Genomic DNA, 23020 nt, shown 5'->3' with positions numbered 1-23020 from the left:
CTCAACAGAAATTGTTTGCAAAGATGGTTCCCATAAAACAAACTAGAGGTAGAAGACCGAATAATGTGATCATAATGGTTTTGATTGGGATATGCAAGATGATGTTGCTCTTCCAGATTTATGCCTCAGACTGGAGAAGTATGGAGAAGTCTGCATATATTTTGTGCTGAAGTCTCTGGAGTCTATGCCATCACCAAAACAGTCAATCCAAACAATTGGATGAGCAGTGCAGTGTATTTTCTCAAACTAAGTTGAGCAAGCACGTTTCTTCCCAGTTAAAGATCAATTTTGGACTCTCGATTACACTAAGTAGTATAATGATGGAATTAACATTTTTCCCATTGGTTTCAATTTCAGATCTTTAACATGTAACAATACGGAATGTCAATTTGCAGTTGCCTGCTTGCATTTTGAACATTTCTTTTGATCTTAGGAGGATATAAAATCACAGAACAGTTACCACACAAAGCAGGCTATTCAGCCCATTATCTCTGGGCCAGTCAAAAAGAGAACCACCTGGCTTAATGGCATCTTCTGGCAGTAGATTGGTGGTCCTGAAGTTCACTGCTCTTCATGCACACATCTAAGCAGTGTTTATACACAATGTGGGTTTCAGCATCTACCATGCTTTCAAGCAGTGAATTCCAGACCCCAACACTTTCTCTCTTCTTTATGAACTTGCCACCAATTATTATGAAACTACGTCATTTGGTTTATGATCCTGCTGCTAACGGAAATAGGTCTGCCCTATTTACTTTTCCAAGGTCTCCTATAGTGTTGTATGCCTCAATTACATTTCCTTTCAGCCTCCTATGTTCCAAAGGAAACAACCCAGCTCATCAAATATCTTTGGCCCTGTGCTTTGAATAAACCATGCACTGACACCCAGATCTCTCTCTTCCTTGTACTTATTTTGCAATGGTGACCTTGAGTTTATATTGCCTTTTCATATTCCCACCAAAACACAAAATGTTCACTTCTCATCATTAGATTTCTAATACCGACTATCAGAACTTTACATTTGTTTCTCTCCATCTCCCTGGAAGTCTATTACTATCCTCTTCATGGTTCACTACATCTCCAGGTTTTGTGCCATCTGCAAATTTGGAAATTGGGCCCTCTGTACACATCCAAATCACTAGAAATATATTAAAACAAGCAGTGGGCCCAGTGAATAGCTCCAACGTATACCTTTCCCTTGTCCAAATTAAAACTTTTCACTACAACATTCTGTCTTCAGTTACTTAGAGAATGCTGCTACTACCCCTTTTATTCCACAGCTCTTGATCTTGACAATAAGCTTATTTCATGTCTTATCCATATAGAAACATAGAAACATAGAAACATAGAAAATAGGTGCAGGAGGAAGCCATTCGGCCCTTCAAGGCAGCACCGCTATTCATTGTGATCATGGCTGATCATCCACAATCAGTAACATGTGCCTGCCTTCTCCGCATATCCCTTGATTCTACGAAGCCCTCTGACCTCAATCAGACTCTATTTTAAATTCATCCAGTGAATTGGCCTCCACTGCATTCTGTGGCAGAGAATTTTACTGGTCACATCCTCAAAAAATACCGGAAGATTAGTCAAGCAGGATTTCCCTTTCATAAATCCATGCTGACTTGGACCAATCCTTTTACTGCTATCCAAATGCGGCGTTATTACTTCTTTGATAATTGACTCCAACATCTTCCCCACCACTGATGTTCGGCTAACTATAATTCCCCGTTTTCTCTCTCGCTCCTTTTTTGAAAAGTGGGATAACATTAGCTACCCTCCAATCCAAAGGAACTGATCCATTGAAAAATAATCACCTATGCGTCCACGATATCTAGAACCACCTCCTTGAGCACCCTGGGATGCAGACCATCAGGCCCTGGGGATTTATCAGCCTTCAGTCCCATCAGTCCACCCAATACTATTTCTCGCCTAATGAAAATTTCTTTCAGTTTCTCTGTCTCCCTAGATCCTCCATCCTCTAGTACATCTGGGAGATTGTTTGTGTCTTCCTTAATGAAGACAGATCCGAAGTACCTGTCCAACTCTTCTGCCATTTCCTTGTTACCATAATAATTTCACCCGTTTCTGCATTCAAGGGACCCACATTTGTCTTCACTAATCTTTTTCTGTTAACATACCTAAAGAAGCTTTTACAGTCCTTCATTATATTCTTGGCCAGCTTCCCCTCGTACTTCATCTTTTCAGCCCGTATTTCCCGTTTTGTTACCTTCTGTTGTCCTTTGAAAGTTACCCAATCCTCTGGCTTCCCTCTACTCTTTACTATGTTATACACCTTTTCTTTTAGTTTTATTCCATCCCTAACTTCTCTTGTCAGCCACGGTTGCCTCTTACTCCCCTTAGAATCTTTCTTCCTCTTTGGAATGAAATGATCCTGCATCTTCTGGATTATGTTCAGAACTTCCTGCCATTGCTGTTCCACCGTCCTTCCTGCTAAGATCCTTTTCCAGTTGACCTTGGCCAGCTCCTCTCTCATGCCTTCATCGTCCCCTTTGTTCAACTGCAACACTGACCCTTCTGATTTAACCTGTAACTACTGTCTGGGGGCCTGTAGATAACTCCCATTAGTGTCTTCTTACCTTTACAATTCCTCAACTCTATCCTCAGTGGCTCTACATTGTCAGTCCCTATGTCACCCCTTGCAAGGGATTGTATTCCTTCCCTCACCAACAGAGCTACCCCACCTCCTCTGCCCACCTGCCTGTCCTTTTTTATAGGACGTATAACCCTGAATATTCAGTTCCCAGTCCCTATCCTCCTGCAGCCAAGTCTCTGTAATCCCCACAATATATACCATATCAACTACACTTTCCCCATTGACCCACTCTCTTCCTCTATCTAATTAGCGTTGGTTATCTCTGGGTGCTCCGTTTCCTCCCACACTCCAAAAACATGTGGTTTTGTAGGTTAATTGGCTTTGGTAAAGATTTTAAATTGTCCCTAGTGTGTAGGATAGTGCATGTGTGGGGTGATCGCTGGTCTGCACGGACTCAGTGGTCTAAAAGGCCTATTTTCTGCATCTCAAAACTAGACAAGATTTTCCTGTAACAAATTTAAGCCTGGCTCTCTCTAGTCACACTTCACGCCTTCAAATGACTGTTTAAATCATAAAACATTTTCTGCCACCAAGGTTAAACAGATTGATCTGTAGTTAAATTTCCACAACCTTTTTTGAAGAAGGGTGGAACATTTGCAATTTCCAGTCCTCTGGCAATCTATAGGTTTGAAAGCTTATGGCCAGCCCGCTATTATTTTCTTACCTTCCTTCCACCAACAGTGCAAGGTACATCCCATCTGGATAGGCTAATCTATCTACTTTAGGTACAGCTAGACTTTTTAGTACCTCTTCTTTATTGAATTTTTAACCATCTCATAATCTCAATTCCATTTCTTTTGTTGAGACTTTCGAAGGACTTTGTTTTCTTAGTAAATAATTATGTGAAAGTTTTCATTTACTACCTCAGCCATGCTTTTGCCTCCATAATTAGCTTTCTATTTTGTCTATGATCATTCCACCTCTTCAGGTGTAACCTCTTCCTTGGCATATGCCCATAAATCATTTTTCCATTCACTAATATATTTATATGTTGTTGTTTCTCAAGCACTTCCTTTTCATCTTTTATTTTCTCATATATTTCCCTTCTGAACTTTCTATAATCAGCCAGCTTTGAACTTCTGTTAACACCCTGCCATTTCTTTTTCTACTCTAGTTTACTATATGTTTATTTTGAGAGGGCGGGGGTGTGGGTACTTTGGGAGCAATGGCTTTCATTTTTGCACCCTTTTTCCTCATGGAACTGCACCTACTCTACAGCTGAAACATGTTCACCTCAAAGGCTTTCCATTGTTCAACTACAGATTTTCCTGTTAAGCTTTGATACCAAGTGAATTGAAAATGCAAGTGATTTTACAGTGACATTTTCCAAATTCAGTAAACAGTTAAATACATTTCAAAATCTAATTGCTGCATAATAAACCTGAAGAGGCCTTGTTGTAGTAATAACCTAAAAACTTAATTCTGTAATTTGTTATGTATAATATTATAACATTGTCAGTAATTGACCTTGATTTTTGTAAGAAATGATCAATGTTAGAAATAATTATCAATTGAAAAATATGTCAGCAAACCATATCCCTGACAAAGGATTATGTATTTGTTGATGGGACATTTGGAGCAAGAAACACAAAACAAAATATCTCAATTAACATTACTGATTCAAGACAATTCTGTCCATGTAGAAGTAACAATACAAATCCAGTGTTACAAGTTTTCCATCAGAAATGAATATTACTGGATTCAATTGTAAGCTGTTGTGCCTCTCTCTCTCTACTAATTTCCCTATAATTCGATAAACTCAGATTTTATGAGCTTTTAGAATGGGCAGGTTTAATTGTAATGCCACAGTATGAGCATCTTGAGAACCAACTTACTAAAACACAAAGTGCTCGAATAACTCAGGGGATCAGGCATCTTGTGTTTTACACAATATCCCAGAACCTGCAATTCCTTGTGTACCAATTCACTAAGTTCACAAATATCGGCCTGAAGAAAAATCTTGCATTGTGAGCACATACTATTCTTACGTTATTGGTGGGGAGAAATTAATTCCAAGTTCAGTCAGTACAAGATTCCAGAACTTCTTTTGGAGCAGGAACATACGCACTAAAATTAAAAAGTGCATGAATGGACTAATGTCGTCTGGCCCCATAAAGACTTAAGGCATCAGTCTATTACCAAGCAAAATAATGTATGGCAAAAGCCGCCCTGAACCCAAGCAATTCTTTCATTACAATGCCTCATACACTGCAAAGTTTGCTTGCACACTATGCATAGATTCAAATCAAGGTTATTTGAGGAGCATTTGGGCAAGGTATTTATCAATGTGAAACAAAGGTTCTTCTCGTATTAAAATGATGTTTGAATAATTAAAGTTCTATTCATATGAATATTAAATACATTTTTTAAAATTAATTGATATTTTGAAATGGTCTTTATTTAGATGATTTAAAGTGTATGATCAACAAAATTAATCAATTAACAGTAGAAACCAGGAACTGCAGATGATGGTTTACAAAAAAGACACAACATGCTGGAATAACTGAGAGGGTTAGGAAGCATCTCTGGAGAACATGGATAGGTGACATTTCAGGTCAGGAGCCTTCTTCATACTGATTGCAGTGAGTGGTTGGGGAGAAACTGGAAGAGAAGAGGGGGAGGATAAAGCTAAGCTTGCTGAATGATAGGTGAATGCAGATGAAGTGGGAAGGAGGGGTGTTGACAAGCAAATGGTTGTATAAAGGCCTCGTCCACCTACATTCCTTCCTCTAACTTCAAATTTAGCAATGCTTCAATCCTTTTGTCTCATACCTTCTGTTTTTTCATCTCTAGCCTTTGTCCTACCATCTACCTATCAAAACACCCTTCATCTGTGTCCACCTATTACCTGCCAGGCTTTGTCCTGGCCCTGGCCCTTCTAGCTTTCTTTCCTCCCCCACCCCGAATCTCAATCATTCAAGAAGAGTCCCAACCTGAAACGTCACCTATCCATGTTCCCCAGAGATGCTGCCTGAGTTACTCCAGCACTTTGTGTGTGTATTTTTTTAATGAATGAAGAATTCAGTTTACATTTCATGAAAGTGAACACTATGTATCTGATCATTCTTGAAAATTCATGAAATTGAAGTTTTCTAATATCATATTTATTCATTCAGAGTTTGTGGACATCATTGGTAATGCAGGCATTTATCGACCTTCTGGGATTGTTCCAGTTTGGAAAATACTTCTCTTGGCAGAGTTTCAGGAATCAAAACAGCATCTTTTTTTTAAAACGTGAGTTGATTTTTTTGGAAAATACATATTTAGATTATTACCTGATGGCACGCAACCAAAAATATAAGGGTATACTTCTAAGAGGTTGTGGGCATTGCTGATAATGCTAGCATTTATTGTCCTTTTTAGTTTAGTTTTAGAGATACAGCGCGGAAACAGGCCCTTCGTCCCACTGTATCTGCACCGACCAGCAATCCCCGCACATTAACACTATCCCACACACACTAGGGTCAATTTACACTTAGATCAAGCTAATTAACCTACAAACCTGTAGATCTTTGGAGTGTGGGAAGAAACAGATCTCTGAGAAAACCCTCAAAAACACGGGAAGAATGTACTAACTCCGTACAGACAGCACCCGTAGTCGGGATCGAACCTGGGTCAGCAACTCTACCACTGCGCCTCTGTGCCATCCTTCTGTGATTGTTCATGAACTGAGCAGGGGGTTAAGAGTCACCAGTTTGGTAAACAAAAAGGTTTTTTTACAACAACCGAGAGGTTCCTAATTATTTTTAAAATTCTGGGCTTATTTCATTGTTATAATTTAAATTCCCAATCTGCCAAGGTGGGATTCAAATTCAAGTCTCTGGGTTAATCACACAAAACTCTGGCTGCCATTCGAATAAGATGACCACCAGACTACTGTACCATGCTGAAAATCCTTGCTGTAATTTACCTGTTAATAGTGACTTGGGGTGGATACATTGGCTATTTTTTAATGTTTGATATGTTAGACTGCCATCATGCATATCAGTCAAAATCCATTTTGACATCATGCATTAAAGTCATATAGAGCTCCCAACATGGATTTTCATTTAAAATCACAAACAGATGAAGTTTCAAGTAAGCTCCTCGGCTTATGTTTTTAACAAGGCAATTTTGAAGGGAGCAACGAAGGCTGGAGTACAAGTACTGATCAAAGTAATCACATCATGTTTTGTTCGAGGTAATATTGGGAAGCTGAACCCAATTTTTGTCAACCCTGCAGTAAGAAACAGGGACCTTGGTTGAATTGTTTTCCTCTATATTTCAAGGATGCTCAGAACATCCACGGACTAGTTGAGAATTCAGGGGCAAAAGCTGATTGGAGACCTTCCAAGATTGGAACGTTCACTTAGAAACCTTCTTTACCAAGCATTGGAAAGCATGTTTGAGTTGATTAATTTAAAAAGTGGTTGATAAAATCTTTTAAAGAATTTTCAATTGAATGAATTATTCTGTCTTTGCGCAGTTCCAATTCTGCAGTGATTATATCCTGCAGTCAGAAGTTAATTAAAAGGGGATAGCAGAATATGCTTGTGTATGGTACAGCAACATTTGATTGGGAAATGACCAAATCTGTGTAACAATACCTGTTTAAATCAGTAATCATACATTTATTAAATAATCCCAATTCTCTCCTGTGGTTGGGTAAATTATGTTAATACAGGGCAAAAACCAAAAAAAGTAAGATGTTACTCTTATTTAGAGTTGATACCAAAACCAATACTGAAGGAAAATCTCGATACTGTATTGCAGATTTCCTCTACAGCACAAAGTGGATGATGTGGCTTCAAAGGACATTATGGCTTTAATCAAAGTCACCTTGATGGTTTTTTATGTCCTGTTCAGGACTTAACGAAAAATGCCTCTGTTATTTTGTACCAAACATTTTTAATCGTTTTTAATGTTGTCATAAATAAAATAGTTATTACACAGAAGGAGGCCATTCAGCCTACTAAGCCTGTTCTAAGTCCCAGGTAAAGCAATCTTGTAAATCCTAGTCCCCTCAAGCTCTCTTCATAACATTTTCACATGCGTATCCAATTCTCTTTTGAAAAGCCTTTTTCATTCCGTTCCCATCAGACCAAGAGGAAGCAAAATCCAGATCATAGCTACTCTCTACTTAACAAGGATCTCCTCACATCCCCCTTGAATCCTTTGGCCATAATTTTAAATATGGGCCCACTGATTCTTGAATCATCCACTACTGGGAGCAGTTGATCCCTGCTTACTCCATCCAAACCAGAAAGAATCTTCCGCATGTACAATTAAAATAGAATTGGAAAAGATCTACTAATTTATATTGATTTCAGAATATGGAGTTGCTTTGTCATCAACTCATTTATTTCTAGCTTCTTCCGTCCTACTTCTGGATCAGTTACAATACAACTAATTGTCTGTGTGCTAGAAGCTGCCTTGGATGCCAGGGTCAGTTTGCAAGGGAAGAATCGCACAATTGTGGTCTGTTCATTCAGAGATCAACCTAGTTTGGAAAATTCTTCACTTGGCCTCTAGGCAGGCTTACTTGCCAGGCTTTGGCTTGCCCCTCATCTCTTCCAGCTTCCCTCCCCCCCCCCCCCCCCACCCCCCAGCCACACACTCACACAATTATTCTGAAGAAGGGTCACAACATGTTCTTCAGAGATGCCGCCTGACTTGCTCAACTACTCTGGCACTTTGCGTCATTTCTTTTAATTAATCAATAATTTAAATGTATATTTCAGGAAAGTAAACAATATGTATCGAAGCATTCTTTCAGGAAATTGAAGTTTTCTGATTATTCATTCAGCGGTTGTGGACATTAATGTCAATGAAAGCATTTTTTCGACCTTCTGTGATTGTTCCAGTTTGGACAATACTTCTCTTGGCAGAGTTTTAGGAGTCAAACGAGCATCTTGATTTTTTAAAAAATATGTATATTTAGATTATTACATTGATGATGACACAACAATTACTTCTTTTTTTAAATCACAACAGTGACAATTGCATTGATGATGGCCAGTAGTATAATGCACACAACATAAAATACACTTCTTAATACAGCCAAGACACTGTAATTTCATGATTGTTGGGTGCTAAGCTTACTATCTGTCCTCTTTTCAGTCAACACCTCTTGCTGTCACTTCAGCTATGTTTTTGAGAGATGACTAATAGAAATAGAAAGTACCCAGCCAGTAGAGAAAGAAATCAGCACACATTGACACATTGTATCATTTTAATCAAAAAATATTTTAATTAATGTTCATTCTGATACAGTATATTAACAGTTAACTCCTGATTTTTCTATTGCAGATCAAAGTGTATTTGGTGTCTCCAAGATGCTTTGGGACTTTCTCTATATTCATTTGCTTTGTATGTTACTATTTTTAGCATGTATCTCTGTATTGTTAATAATTATGTTAATAATTAGGTAAGGTAGACACAAAATACTGGAGTAACTCAGCGGGTCAGGCAGCATCTCGGGAGAGAAGGAATGGGTGACGTTTCGGTCGAGACCCTTCTTCAGACTGATGTCATGGGAGGGGGCGGGACAAAGATAGGATGTAGTCGGAGGCAGTAAGACTAGTGGGAGAACTGGGTAGGGGGAGGGGATAGAGAGGAGAAGCAGGGACTACCTGAAGTTAGAGAAGGCAATGTGCATACTGCTGGGGTGTAAACTGCCCAAGCAAAATATGAGGTGCTGTTCCTCCAATTTGCACTGGGCCTCTCTCTGACAATGGAGGAGGCCCAGGACAGAAAGGTCAGATTGGGAATGGGAGGGGGAGTTGAAGTGCTGAGCCACCGGGAGAGGAGGTTGGTTGAGGCGGACTGAGCGGAGGTGTTCAGCGAAATGATCGCCTAGCCTGCGCTTGGTCTCGCCGATGTAGAGAAGTTGACACCTGGAACAGCGGATACAGTAGATGTTGAAAGAGGTGCAGGTGAATCTCTGCCTCACCTGGAAAGACTGTTTGGGTCCTTGGATGGAGTCAAGGGAGGAGGTAAAGGGACAGGTGTTGCATCTCCTGCAGTTGCAGGAGAAAGTACTTGGGGAGGGGGTGGTTTGGGTGGGAAGGGACGAGTGGACCAGGGAGTTACAGAGGGAATGGTCTCTGCAGAACGCAGAAAGGGGTGGAGATGGGAAGATGTGGCCAGTAGTGGGATCCCGTTGGAGGTGGCGGAAATGTTGGAGGATAATCTGTTGTATGCGACGGCTGATGGGGTGGAAGGTGAGGACAAGGGGGACTCTATCCTTGCTACGAATGGGGGGAGGGAGAGCAAGAACGGAGCTGCGGGATATTGAGTAGACCCTAGTGAGAGCCTCATCTATAATGGAAGAGGGGAACTCCCGTATCCTAAAGAATGAGGACATATCCGATGCCCTAGTATGGAACACCTTATCCTGGGCGCAGATGCAGTGTAGACGGAGGAATTGGGAGTAGGGATAGACTTTTTACAGGAAACAGGGTGGGAAGAAGTGTAGTCAAGATAGATATGGGAGTCAGTGAGTTTGTAGTAGATGTCGGTCACTAGTCTGTCTCCTGTAATGGAGATGGTGAGATCCAGAAATGGTAGGGAGATTCGGAGATGGTCCAAGTATATTTAAGAGCAGGATGGAAATTAGTGGTGAAATTGATGGTCAGTGAGTTCTGCATGGGTACAAGCGATAGCACCAATGCAGTCATCAATGGAGTTTGGGGATAGGGCCAGTGTATGCCTGGAATAGGGATTGTTCGATGTACCCTACAAAGAGGCAGGCATAGCTAGGGCCCATGCGAGTGCCCATAGCTACGCCTTGGATTTGGAGGAAGTGGGAGGAGTCAAAGGAGAAGTTGTTGAGGGTAAGAACCAGCTCTGCTAGGCGGAGGATAGTATTGGTAGATGGAAATTTGCTGGTTCTGCAGTCAAGGAAGAAACAGAGAGCTTTAAGACCCTCCTGGTGGGGGGTGGAGGTGTAGAGTGACTGGGCATCCATAGTAAAGATGAGGGAGTGGGGGCCTGGAAAACGGAAGTTATTGAGGAGACGGAGAGCATGTGAGGTGTCTTGGACATGGGTCGGGAAGGATCGGACCAGGGGGGAAAGGATGGAGTCGAGGTAGGTGGAAATTAATTTGGTGGGACATGAACAGGATAGAAACAATGGGTCTGCCAGGACAGTTTTGTTTGTGGATTTTGGGGAGAAGATAAAAACGGGCCATGCGGGGCTGGGGAACGATAAGGTTGGAGGCTTTAGGGGGCAGAGAGCCGGAAGAGATGAGATCAGTAATGGTGTGGAGATTAAAGCCTGGTGCTCGGCTGTGGGGTCATGGTCCAAGGATAAGTAGGAGGAAGTGTCTGAGAGTTGTCGTCTGGCCCCAGTCCGGTAGAGGTCAGCACGCCAGATTACCTCGGCACCTCTCTTGATGGTGGGTTTGATAACTAATCGGGGTTGCTGCAGAGTGAGCGGAGGGCTGTACGTTCAGGAGGGGAGAGGTTAGAGTAAGTAAGGGGAGTGGAAAATGTGAGGCGGTTGATGTCCCGCCGGCAGTTGGAAATGAAAAGTTCTAGTGATGGTAGTTGGCCAGCCGGGGAAGTCCAAGTGGACAGACCGTTCGGTATCTGAAAGGGGGATGTCAGGGGGGATAGTGAACACACAGAAAGTGTTGGGGTTGGGGTCGGATGAGGGCAGGCGAGCAGATGGAGGCCGAGGCAATGTCTGGTGGGGGGGGGGGGGGGGGTTGGTTTTTAGAGAGGAGGGGGGCATGAGGACTATTGTATGGGTGGGGAGTAGCTGGGGCTACCTGGCTGGAGGGGGAAGGGGAAGACCCAGTGGAACCCCTACTGTAAGAAGGGGGAGCAGTAGGACCCAGCGGAGCCTAAGCATACGTTGTTCTCCGTTCGAATATTGGGAGTGGTTATCAGAAACTAGTTGAATAAACTAAAATAAAACCCGTGGAAGTTAATATTAGAATAACGCTACCACAGTACAGAATGAATGTATTCACACATTTCTGGTCCCAAGGTGACCTTATTGTATTCACAGAGAATTACATTCTATAGAAAGAGAAACACCAGTTCATCTTTTTCTCTGCCTGGCAAATCTAAAGTGAAATTTGCAGTTACATTCATCACACCCGGAAACAATGCTTTACACAGAACGTAACATATCCTCCAAATTTGCTATAGGCTTTTATGCTTCTAACATCCCAAGGTTATCAAATAGCTTCAATTAAAGAAAAAATACACTCACTCACGGAGGAGTTTAGTTCAGTATATTTTTTTCTAGTTTAGAGATACAGCGCGGAAAACAGGCCCTTCAGCCCATCGAGCCGAGTCTGCGCCAAACAACGATCCCCGCACACTAATACTACCCTACACATGCCAGGGACAAGTTACACTTATACCAAGCCAATTAACCTACAAATCGATTTATTCACAAAATGCTGGAATAACTCAGCGGGTCAGGCAGCATCTCGGGAGAGAAGGAATGGGTGACGTTTCGGGTCGAGACCCTTCTTCAGACTGATGTCAGGGGGGCGGGACAAAGGAAGGATATAGGTGGAGACAGGAAGAAAGAGGGAGATCTGGGAAGGAGGAGGGGAAGGGAGGGACAGAGGAGCTATCTGAAGTTGGAGAAGTCGACGTTCATACCACCGGGCTGCAAACTGCCCAGGCGAAATATGAGGTGCTGCTCCTCCAATTTCCGGCGGGCCTCACTATGGCACTGGAGGAGGCCCATGACAGAAAGGTCAGACTGGGAATGGGAGGGGGAGTTAAAGTGCTGGGCCACCGGGAGATCAGTTTTGTTAATGCAGACCGAGCGCAGATGTTCAGCGAAGCGATCGCCGAGCCTGCGCTTGGTTTCGCCGATATAAATAAGTTGACATCTAGAGCAGCGGATGCAATAGATGAGGTTGGAGGAGTCAAGTCAAGTCAAGTCAATTTTATTTGTATAGCACATTTAAAAACAACCCACGTTGACCAAAGTGCTGTACATCTGATTAGGTTCCAATAGAAAAAAAAAAAGAAACATACAGTAGCACGCAAACAGTTCACAGCGCCTCCTCAATGAGCCTCAAACGCTAGGGAGTAGAAATAGGTTTTGAGCCTGGACTTAAAGGAGTCGATGGAGGGGGCAGTTCTGATGGGGAGAGGGATGCTGTTCCACAGTCTAGGAGCTGCAACCGTAAAAGTGCGGTCACCCCTGAGCTTAAGCCTAGACCGCGGGATAGTGAGTAGCCCCAAGTCGGCCGACCTGAGGGACCTGGAGTTAGAGAGGGGGGTTAGAAGATTTTTGATGTAGGGGGGGGGAGTGTCCATTTAGGGCTTTATACGTGAATAGGAGGAGCTTGAAGTTGATTCTGTACCGTACAGGGAGCCAGTGGAGAGAGGCCAGAATCGGGTACCCGTCAGGAGTCTCGCTGCGGCGTTTTGGACCAGTTGCAGGCGGGACAGGGAAGATTGGCTGATCCCAGTGTATAGGGAGTTGCAGTAGTCTAGGCGGGAGGAAATGAAAGCGTGAATGATTTTTTCAGTGTCGTCGAATTGGAGGAAAGGTTTGATTTTAGCTATGGTTCGAAGTTGGAAGAAGCTGGCTTTTACCACAGCGTTGACTTGCTTATCAAATTTTAATGCAGAGTCAAATATCATGCCGAGGTTTTTGACATGCGGTTTGACTAGGCAGGATAGACTTCCAAGACTGCCTGTTATCAATTTGATGGAGTCGGGGGGGCCGAATAGGATGACCTCAGACTTGCTCTCGTTTAATTGGAGGAAGTTCTGTGCCATCCAACATTTTATGTCCTCAAGGCAGTGTAAGAGGCTGTTTAAATTTGACTGGTTGTTGGGTTTCAGGGGGAGGTAAAGCTGAGTGTCATTGGCATAGCAGTGGAAAGAAATGCCGTGCCTTTGAATGATTTGGCCAAGGGGAAGCATGTATAGAGAGAAGAGAATGGGGCCTAGGATGGAGCCTTGTGGAACTCCGCAGGAGAGGCTAGCTGGAGCAGAGGAATAACTGCCTATGTTGATTGCGAAACTCCTATCTTTGAGGTACGAAGCGAACCAGCTCAGGGCAGTGCCATCAATGTCAACCGCGTACCGGAGACGGTCAATAAGGATGGTGTGGTCCACTGTATCGAACGCTGCGCTGAGGTCGAGAAGGAGCAGGATTGCACAGTCGCCGGTGTCGATGGCGAGAAGCAGGTCGTTGTGTACCTTCAACAAGGCAGACTCTGTGCTGTGGTGGGCTCTGAAACCTGACTGGAAACTTTCCAGGATGGTGTTTTGGTGCAGGTAGGGCACTAATTGGTTTAGAATTGCCTTTTCAAGGACTTTTGACAGGAATGGCAGTTTGGAAATGGGTCTGTAGTTGCTAGGCAAGGTGGGGTCTAGGTTAGGTTTTTTCAGTAGGGGCTGGACCACCGCGTGCTTGAAACTGGTTGGAACAGTGCCAGTGGCCAGAGAACTGTTGATAATAGAGAGGATGCTGGAGGATTGCAATGATATCCTTCAGAAGGGCAGTGGGGGCAGGATCAAGGGGGCAGGTTGCAGGTTTCATAGCGGAGACAAGCTTTGCAAGGGAGGATAGAGTGACGGGTTGGAAGCAGTCCAATTTAGATGAACAGACTAGTGAGACAGCTAGGTCACGGGTGGGAGGGGAAATGTTCATTCTAATGTTCTCAACTTTGTTGGTGAAAAATTTAGCGAATTCTTCGCACTTAGCAGGGGACCCAACTAAGCTGGTACTGGGGGCGGGACATATGACAGAGGTAATTGTTCTAAATAGGACCTTGGAGTTATGAGAGTTTTTGGAAATAAGGTCGGAGAAGTATTGTGCTCTAGCAGACTTTACTGCTTCCTGGTATTTGAGAAGATTGTTTCTCAGAATTTCGAAGGAAATTTGAAGCTTGTCACATTTCCACCTCCTTTCTGATTTTCTGCACTCCCTTCTTAGGGCTTTGGTGGTGTCATTGAGCCAAGGCCGACCTTTGGGCTTAGGCTTTTTCATTTTAAGGGGAGCGATAGAATCCAGGATGGAAGAGCAAGTGATATTAAATAAAGAGGCGAGATCCTCAGTGCTGAGATGGGGGGGAGAAGCCTCAATAGTGCAGATGTTGGGGGCAGTTGTGAGAGCCTCAGAGAATTTACTGGCAGTCAATGAATTTATGTCGCGGGAGTAGCGAACAGGGAGATGAGATTTTGGGGGAGATAAAGGCAGAGATGCGTCAAAAATGATAGCGCTGTGGTCCGATAGACAGGCTTCAGTAGTTTCAATGTTGTTGATTGGGAATCCGGACGATAACACTAGGTCGAGAGTATGGCCTAACTTGTGAGTGGGTCCCGTGGTGTGAAGAGTCAGATTGAAGGACTCAACCAGGTGCATAAATTCACTCACAAGAGGCTTAGTGGGACAGCAAACATGAATATTAAAGTCACCAAGAATCATGATCCGGTCAAATTTGGGCAAAATGCTAGAAATCAGATCAGCAAATTGGGTGATGAAGTCCTTATGCATTTTTGGTGGGCGATACACAAAAACAATTAAGAGGGGATAGGCTAGGCCTACTTTAATTAGTTGCACCTCGAAACTGGAGAAATGATCAGCGTTCAGGAGGCGGCAGTTGAAATGTTTCTTAAACACAGTGGCTAAGCCCCCACCGCGTCCGGAGAGCCTAGGCGAGGTGAAGAAGTTACAGTTATCAGGACAGAGTTCCACGAGTGGAGCAAGCTCACCAGGGTTAAGCCAGGATTCTGTGAGCAGTAAGAAGTCCAGTAAGAGGAGGTGCAGGTGAACCTTTGTCTCACCTGGAAAGACTGTTTGGGTCCTGGGAGGAAACTGAAGATCTCAGAGAAAACCCATGCAGGTCATGGGGAGAACGTACAAATTCCGTACAGGCAAGCACCCGTAGCCGGGATTATGCCCGGGTCTCTGGCGCTGCAATGCGCTGTAAGGCTAGCAACTCTACCGCTGCGCCACCGTACAGAGTTCCCCAGAGAACTTGCTATTTTAGTTTATAAATTTCATTGTAGTCTTCTTTCTATCTTTTCACACATTTTCACTTATCCTGCAGTTGTCATTACAGGACACCCCCAGTTATGAACACCTGACATGGAGACTTGTATCTATGAATCATCTCTCCTAATGTTAATAAATTCAAAAGTCCAACATATGTACATATGTACGTTCGTGCGGATGGCAGAACTAGTTTCTCCTCTCTCGCTCTAATTTTATTATTTCTTTCTTATCAGTCTTATGTGCTTTTGATTCCATTCATTACAATACTACGGAGGTAACCTTACCACCTAGAGTGATTTTTTGTGTATTTTCTAACTTGTGGACAAAATTGGCTGATGACTTATCTGTAAAAATGGAACATCCGTGTATCTCTATCTTGGAACCTCAACACTGGCCTCAATCATAATTGTCCTCTGATTGGTCACTTGAAGGTATCTGGGAGTGACCCAAGATGCGACTTTACTCTTCAAGTCTTTTCCTTTGACCAGTTTCTATGATGAACCAAACATGTGAACAAATCATCTCTAACACACCTCAACATTTTGGGGCGATCCATGGGCTAGAATAAAATTGCAGATGGCTGAATATCTGAAATAAAAGCAGAAAAATGATGGAAACACTTTGGAGCTTAGGCAACAATTCCAGACTGGGAAATAGACTTAATGTTTCGAGTCACAGGTCACTGCAGAGCGTTTCCAACATTTTCTGTTGATATTTAAGGAAAGATTTTAATGCATACATAAATCAGATAACTGAAATTCGGGGACTTTAAAATACTATTGTTAATTTGTGCCCATATTGTATTTCTACGTAAAAGGTATTTTGTTTTACAATTGACATTGACCCTTGATCCCAACTTATAGATATTTGCCTGGCATCCCTTTTTCAGAATATCAGATCATCATATCATATATATACAGCCGGAAACAGGCCTTTTCGGCCCACCAAGTCCGTGCCGCCCAGCGATCCCCGTACATTAACACTATCCTACACCCACTAGGGACAATTTTTACATTTACATTTACCCAGCCAATTAACCTACATACCTGTACGTCTTTGCAGTGTGGGAGGAAACCGAAGATCTCGGAGAAAACCCACACAGGTCACGGGGAGAACGTACAAACTCCTTACAGTGCAGCACCCGTAGTCAGGATCGAACCTGAGTCTCCGGCGCTGCATTCGCTGTAAAGCAGCAACTCTACCGCTGCGCTACCGTGCCGCCGTAAAAGTAAATTTCACAGTAATTTTCTCACACAAGAGAGGACAATTGTTAGCATGGATAATTGAGCTCATCGTTCTTTTCTACAAGTTAGGTTCCATTTTACCTCATCCCAAAAGTACTTACATTTATGATGTCACTTTACAGGGACAGGCAATTCTGTGGTCCCTCGCCAAAGCAACCAAACTCCAGGCATGTTGAGTGTCTGTCGGAGACAATGGGTATATTTTAATATGTAAGTTGGTGGACAACTTCACAAATAAGTTCATAAGTTATAGGAGCATAATTAGGCCATTTCGCCATTGAGTCCACTTCGCCATTCAATCACGGCTGATCTATCTTGTCCTCTCAACCCCATTCTCCTGCCTGCTCTCCACAAAGGGCCTGTCCCAGTTACGCGATTTTTAAGGCGACTGTCAAAGTCGTAGCAGATCGCCGAAAAACTTAATTTTTTTTGTACCCTACGACAATGTCTATGACAATGACCACGACAATGCCCACGACAACCTACCACCTAGGCGACGGTAAGCTGCCGACAACTGGCGACCCAGTCTTCGCGACCTAGGACGTCCACTATGACAGGGACTACGACAAGCTACGACAACCGACGTCACCTGCACTTACTACAACTCCGAACTAGGCAGCGTACCATGGCATAATGACATTATCTGAAGATCAGCAGCAAACAGCCCACTCCACAAGCAGAAGTCCACCACTCCAGGAAGAGAGCCCCCAAAAGACCACGTCTCCAACTTTAGATAGTTCCTCTGTCCCTCTCGTCCCCTCCCCCTTCCCAGTTCTCCACTGTCTTCCTGTCTCCACCTATATCCTTTCTTTGTCCCGCCCCCGACATCAGTCTGAAGAAGGGTCTCGACCCGAAACGTCACTCTCCTAGATGCTGCCTGACCTGCTGAGTTACTCCAGCATTTTGTGATATCTTCGATTTGTACCAGAATCTGCAGTTATTTTCCTACACAACCCAAACCCCTTTTCAGTGCCCCCTCACACCCTCCCAAAGGAGTTTATTTTTCGTTGCAGTGCATTGGTCGTGTTGGTTTTGTTTCAATGATCAAAATAAATGAAAAGAGTTTGCCTGTCATTGCAGGGAATTGCTTGTCTTTGTGTTTGCTTCATTGATCTAAATAAATGAAAAGAGTTCTCTTTTAAATGCAGTGCAATGCTTGTGTCAGTGTTTATTTCATTGGTCAAAATAAATGAAACTAGAATATTTGAAAGAGATGCCATGAGAAAGTACTTAGAAATGCAATAACCTCAGACTCCAATTTTTTTTTTAAATGTCCAAAATCTACTTTATTCAAACAAACTCTATTCCTATGAAAGATGGATAAAAATCTTTTTTAAAAGAACTTCAAATAATTTTTCAAAATATACCTAAAAAGTGGTCTGGCCGGACCTTGCTGTCGGTATGGTCAGGTGTCCGCCCCACTTTGACAGCATCACGGTCTCCGCCCCCATTCCACAGCTGGCTGTTGCAGCTGAACATCTGTGGACGGGTTTTGACAGTTCCTGTCGCAACTTGTCTTCTCCTGATCCCAGTACCTGTCGCCGGTTGACGTTGGTAGTCGACAATGAAATTCATCCGTCCTCATTACCAACACCAACCTACCACACCTGGCGACAACCTGCGACAGCGCCCACGACATGCTACGATCATTGGCGTCAAGCCAGCTGTCGCCGAACAATTTCGAACAGAATCAATTTTCCGCAACGAACCGAGATCTTCTACGACTCATTGGAGACGACTCACGATCATGCCCGTGACACCCCGGCGAACGTGCGTTGACAGCCTAGTTGCCGACAGTCGCCTTAAAAATCACCTAACTGGGACAGTTCATTCCTGACACCTGTACTAATCAAGAATCTAGCAATCTCCGACCTAAAAATATCCATTGACAACCTCCACAGCCTTTTGTGGCAATGAATTCCACAGATTCTGACTAAAGTAATTCCTCCTCATCTCTTTTCTAAAGTCCTTTTGCCCTTTTATTCTTAAGCTAAGACTTCTGGTCCTAGACTCTTCCACAAGTGAAAACTAGTGGAAATGTGCCAAAGGCCAATCTACTTTTAGAGTTTTGGACATATTACCTTCTGTACTTCAGGTCCTTTGCATCAGCATAATATCAGAGACCCTGAGGTTGTCAACTCTGTGTGGTTTTATTTCAACATGTGACCACTTGTCTTCTACTGCCCCTTCCTATCTATTTTGATCAGTGCACATGCCATCTCATGGTACATTCCCACTCTGCTGGCAACCGACAACCTTATATCGATCTCCATCTTTTTTGAGAATACTGACAAAAGATTTTCAAATAATTTATTTTGATTAATGTACCCATGATTTTTCTCTTCGTTTGTTTGCAGCACTGAAAAATTACTCTGTATTTTTTTTTGGAGATATAGTGTTATTCTAGAAGGTACCCTAGAATTTGATCCAGTGCAAAACAAGGTTGATCCAGGATGGAAGAAGATGGATGGGGGTGGGGGGCAAAGTGCACTGGAAAATAACTTAGAGCAGCAACAATTTTATTCTTGAGGAACACAGTGAAACATTCCTGCTTCCCCTGACCCAACAAAGTAATTTTAAAGCTTGCCTTTGCTGAGCTGCTCTGATATAGCAGAGGTTTTATTGGAAGTTGCATCAACAGACTATGCCCCACTGAATAGATTCAAAATTGCACTGTGGTACTATATGCATCACATATTCATGATTGCTTCTCACTCGATTCAAGCAGGACTTCTAGGGTGGTTATCTCTGGGTTGCTTCCAGTACCTCGTGCTAATGAGGGTAGGAACAGGGAGATAGGGGATCTGAATGTGCGGCTGAGGAGTTGGTGCAGGGGACAGGGATTTAGATTTGGACAATAGACAATAGACAATAGACAATGGGTGCAGGAGTAGGCCATTCGGCCCTTCGAGCCAGCACCGTCATTCAATGTGATCGTGGCTGATCATTCACAATCAGTACCCTGTTCCTGCCCTCTCCCCATACCCCCTGACTCCGCTATCATTAAGAGCTCTATCTAACTCTCTCTTGAAAGCATCCGGAGAATCGGCCTCCACTGCCTTCTGAGGCAGAGAATTAGCTTGGATGCTGTAGAATCGGTATAGGTAGAACAGCGAAATAGCCAAGGGCAGAAAACATTTGTTGGAGTTGTATACAGACCACCAAACAGCAGTAGGGAGGTTGGGGATAGCATCAAGCAGAAAATTAGGGATGCGTGTAGCAAAGTTACAGCAGTGTTCATGGGTGACTTTAATCTACATATAGATTGGGCCAACCAAATTGGTAGCAGTGCTGAGGAGGAGTATTTCCTGTAATGTGTATAGAATTTTTTTTAAACCAATATGTAGAAGAACTGACTAGAGGACAGGCCATCCTAGACTGGGTATTGGGTAATGAGGAAGGATTAGTTAGCGATCTTGTTGTACAAAGCCCCTCGGGCAACAGTGATCATAATATGGTGGAATTCTGCATTAGGATGGAAAGTGACACAGTTAATTCGGAGACTAGGATCCTGAACTTAAAGAAAGGAGACTTTGAAGGTACGAGAAGGGAATTGGCTAGGATATTATACTTAAATTATAAGTTAAAGTGGCAAATTATACTTAAAGGGCTGACGGTGGAGATGCAATGGCGAAGATTTAAAGACCGCATGGATGAACTCCAAAAATTGTTCATCACTGTCTGGCGAAAAAATAAAATGGGGAAGGCAGCTCAACCGTGGCTAATGAGGGAAATCAAGGATAGTGTTAAATCCAAGGAGAAAGCATATAAATTTAGAACTCAACATAGGAGGACAAAGGGGTTAATTAAGAGGGGGGGAAGAGCATGAAAGAAAGCTTGCGGGGAATATAAAAACTGACACTATAAGCTTCTTTAGATATGTTAAAAGGAAAAGATTAGTGAAGACAAATGTAGGTCCCTTACAATCAGAGGCAGGTGAATTTATAAAGGGAAACAAAGAAATGGCAGAACAGTTAAACAAGTACTTTGGTTCTGTCTTCAATAAGGAAGACAGAAACAATCTCCCAGAAATACTAGGGGACCGAGGATCTAGTGGGAGGGAGGAACTGAAGGGAATCCACATTAGTCAGGAAATGGTGTTAGGTAAACTGTTGAGAATGAAGGCAGATAAATTCCCAGGGCCTGATGGTCTGCATCCCAGAGTACTCAAGGAGGTGGCCCTAGAAATCGTGGATGCTTTGGTATGTTCTCTTGACTCTGGATCAGTTCCTGTGGACTGGAGAGTAGCCAATGTAACCCCACTTTTTAAGAAAGGAGGGAGAGAGAAAACAGGGAATTATAGACCATTTAGCCTTACATCGGTAGTGGGGAAGATGCTTGACTCGATTGTTAAAGATGTTATAGCAGCGCATTTGGAAAACAGTGACAGGATCGGTCAAAGTCAGCATGGATTTATGAAGGGGAAATTATGCTTGACTAATCTTCTGGAATTTTTTGAGGCCACAGTTTAAGAATAAGGGGTAGGCTATTTAGAATGGAGATGAGGAAAAACTTTTTCACTTAGAGAGTTGTGAAGCTGTGGAACTCTCTGCCTCAAAAGGCAGTGGAGGCCAGTTCCCTGGATGCTTTCAAGAGAGAGTTAGATAGAGCTCTTAATGATAGCGAAGTCAAGGGATATCGGGAGAAGGCAGAACGGGGTAATGATTGTGGATGATCAGCCATGATCACGATGAATGGCGGTGCTGGCTCGAAGGGCTGAATGGCCTACTCCTGCACCTATTGTCTATTGTCTATTGTCTATTGCCTAATGTAACACGTAGAATGGAACAGAGAGAGCCAGTCGATGTTGTGTATTTGGACTTTCAAAAAGCCTTTGACAAGGTCCCACACAAAAAATTAGAGCACATGGTATTGGGGCTATGGTATTGACATGAATAGAGAACTGGTTGGCAGACAGGAAGCAAAGAATAGGAAATAACGGGTCCTTTTCAGAATGGCAGGCAGTGACTTGTGGGGTGCCGCAAGGCTCGGTGCTGGGACCTCAGTTATTTACCATATATATTAATGATTTAGACGAGGGAATTAAATGTGACATCCCCAAGTTTGCAGATGATACAAAGCAGGGTGGCAGTGTGAGCTGCGATAAGGATGCGATGAGGCTGCAGGGTGACTTGGATAGATTGGGTGAGTGGGCAGATGCATGGCAGATGCAGTATAATGTGGATAAATGTGGGGTTATCCACTTTGGTGGCAAGAACAGGAAGGCAGATTATTACCTGAAAGGGTTCAGATTAGGAAAAGGGGAGGTGCAACAAAACCTGGGTGTGCTTGTACATCAGTCACTGAAAGTAAGCATGTAGGTACAGCAGGCAAGTGAAGTAAGCTAATGGCATGTTGGCGTTCATTGCGAGAGGATTTGAGTTTAGGAGCAAGGAGGTCCTACTGCAGTTCTACAGGGCCCTGGTGAATCCACACCTGCAGTATTGTATGCATTTTTGGTTTCCTAATTTGAGGAAGGACATTATTGTTATTGAGGGTGTGCAGTGTTAATTCCCGGGATGGCAGGACTGATATATGATGAAAGAATGGGTCGACTGGGCTTGTGTTCACTGGAATTTACAAGGATGAGAGGGGATCTTATAGAAACATATAAAATTCTTAACGGATTGGACAGGCTATTTGCAGGAAAAAATGTTCCTGATGTTGGGGGAGTCCAGAACCAGGGGTCACAGTTTAAGAATAAGGGGTAGGCTATTTAAGACTGAGATGAAGAAAAACTTCTTCACCCAGAGAGTTGTGAATCTGTGGAATTCTCTGCCACAGAAGGCAGTGGAGACCAATTCACGGAATGTTTTCAAGAGAGAGTTAGATTTAGCTCTTAGGGCTAAAGGAATCAAGGGATATGGAGAAAAGGTAGGAATGGGATACTGATTTTAGATGATCAGCCATGATCATATTGAAGGTGTGCTGGGTCGAAGGGCCAAATAGCCTCCTCCTGCACCTATTTTTCTGTTTTCTATGTTTCTAAGCTATCTCACAGTGCCAGTGATCTGGATTCAATCCTGACCTCCAGTGCTGGCTCTGTAGAGTTTCCATGTTCTCCGTGGGACTATGTGGGTTTCCTCTGGATACTCTTTCCCTCCAAAATCACTCAATGTTCAGGCTAGAGTGTAAACTGGCCACTTTAAATTGTTCCTAGTAGATAAAGTGGTAGCGCATAGTTGGGAGTTG

At 43.2% G+C, this 23020-nt stretch overlaps 1 long non-coding RNA gene across 8 annotated transcripts in view; it reads right to left on the bottom strand.

Annotated features, from left to right (window-relative positions):
* The window catches only part of LOC144592129 (uncharacterized), a 229114-nt gene that overhangs the window by 46471 nt on the left and 159623 nt on the right, over positions 1-23020 (bottom strand). For all 8 annotated transcript variants that reach the window (XR_013547087.1, XR_013547088.1, XR_013547090.1 and 5 more), the window contains one exon: positions 16930-17008. This is a non-coding gene — a long non-coding RNA (uncharacterized LOC144592129). The remainder of the gene's footprint in view (positions 1-16929; positions 17009-23020) is intronic.

The sequence above is a fragment of the Rhinoraja longicauda genome, chromosome 3 (assembly GCF_053455715.1).
Source record: "Rhinoraja longicauda isolate Sanriku21f chromosome 3, sRhiLon1.1, whole genome shotgun sequence".
Classification (NCBI taxonomy): domain Eukaryota; kingdom Metazoa; phylum Chordata; class Chondrichthyes; order Rajiformes; family Arhynchobatidae; genus Rhinoraja; species Rhinoraja longicauda.
This window is presented reverse-complemented; position numbering and strand designations above follow the sequence as displayed.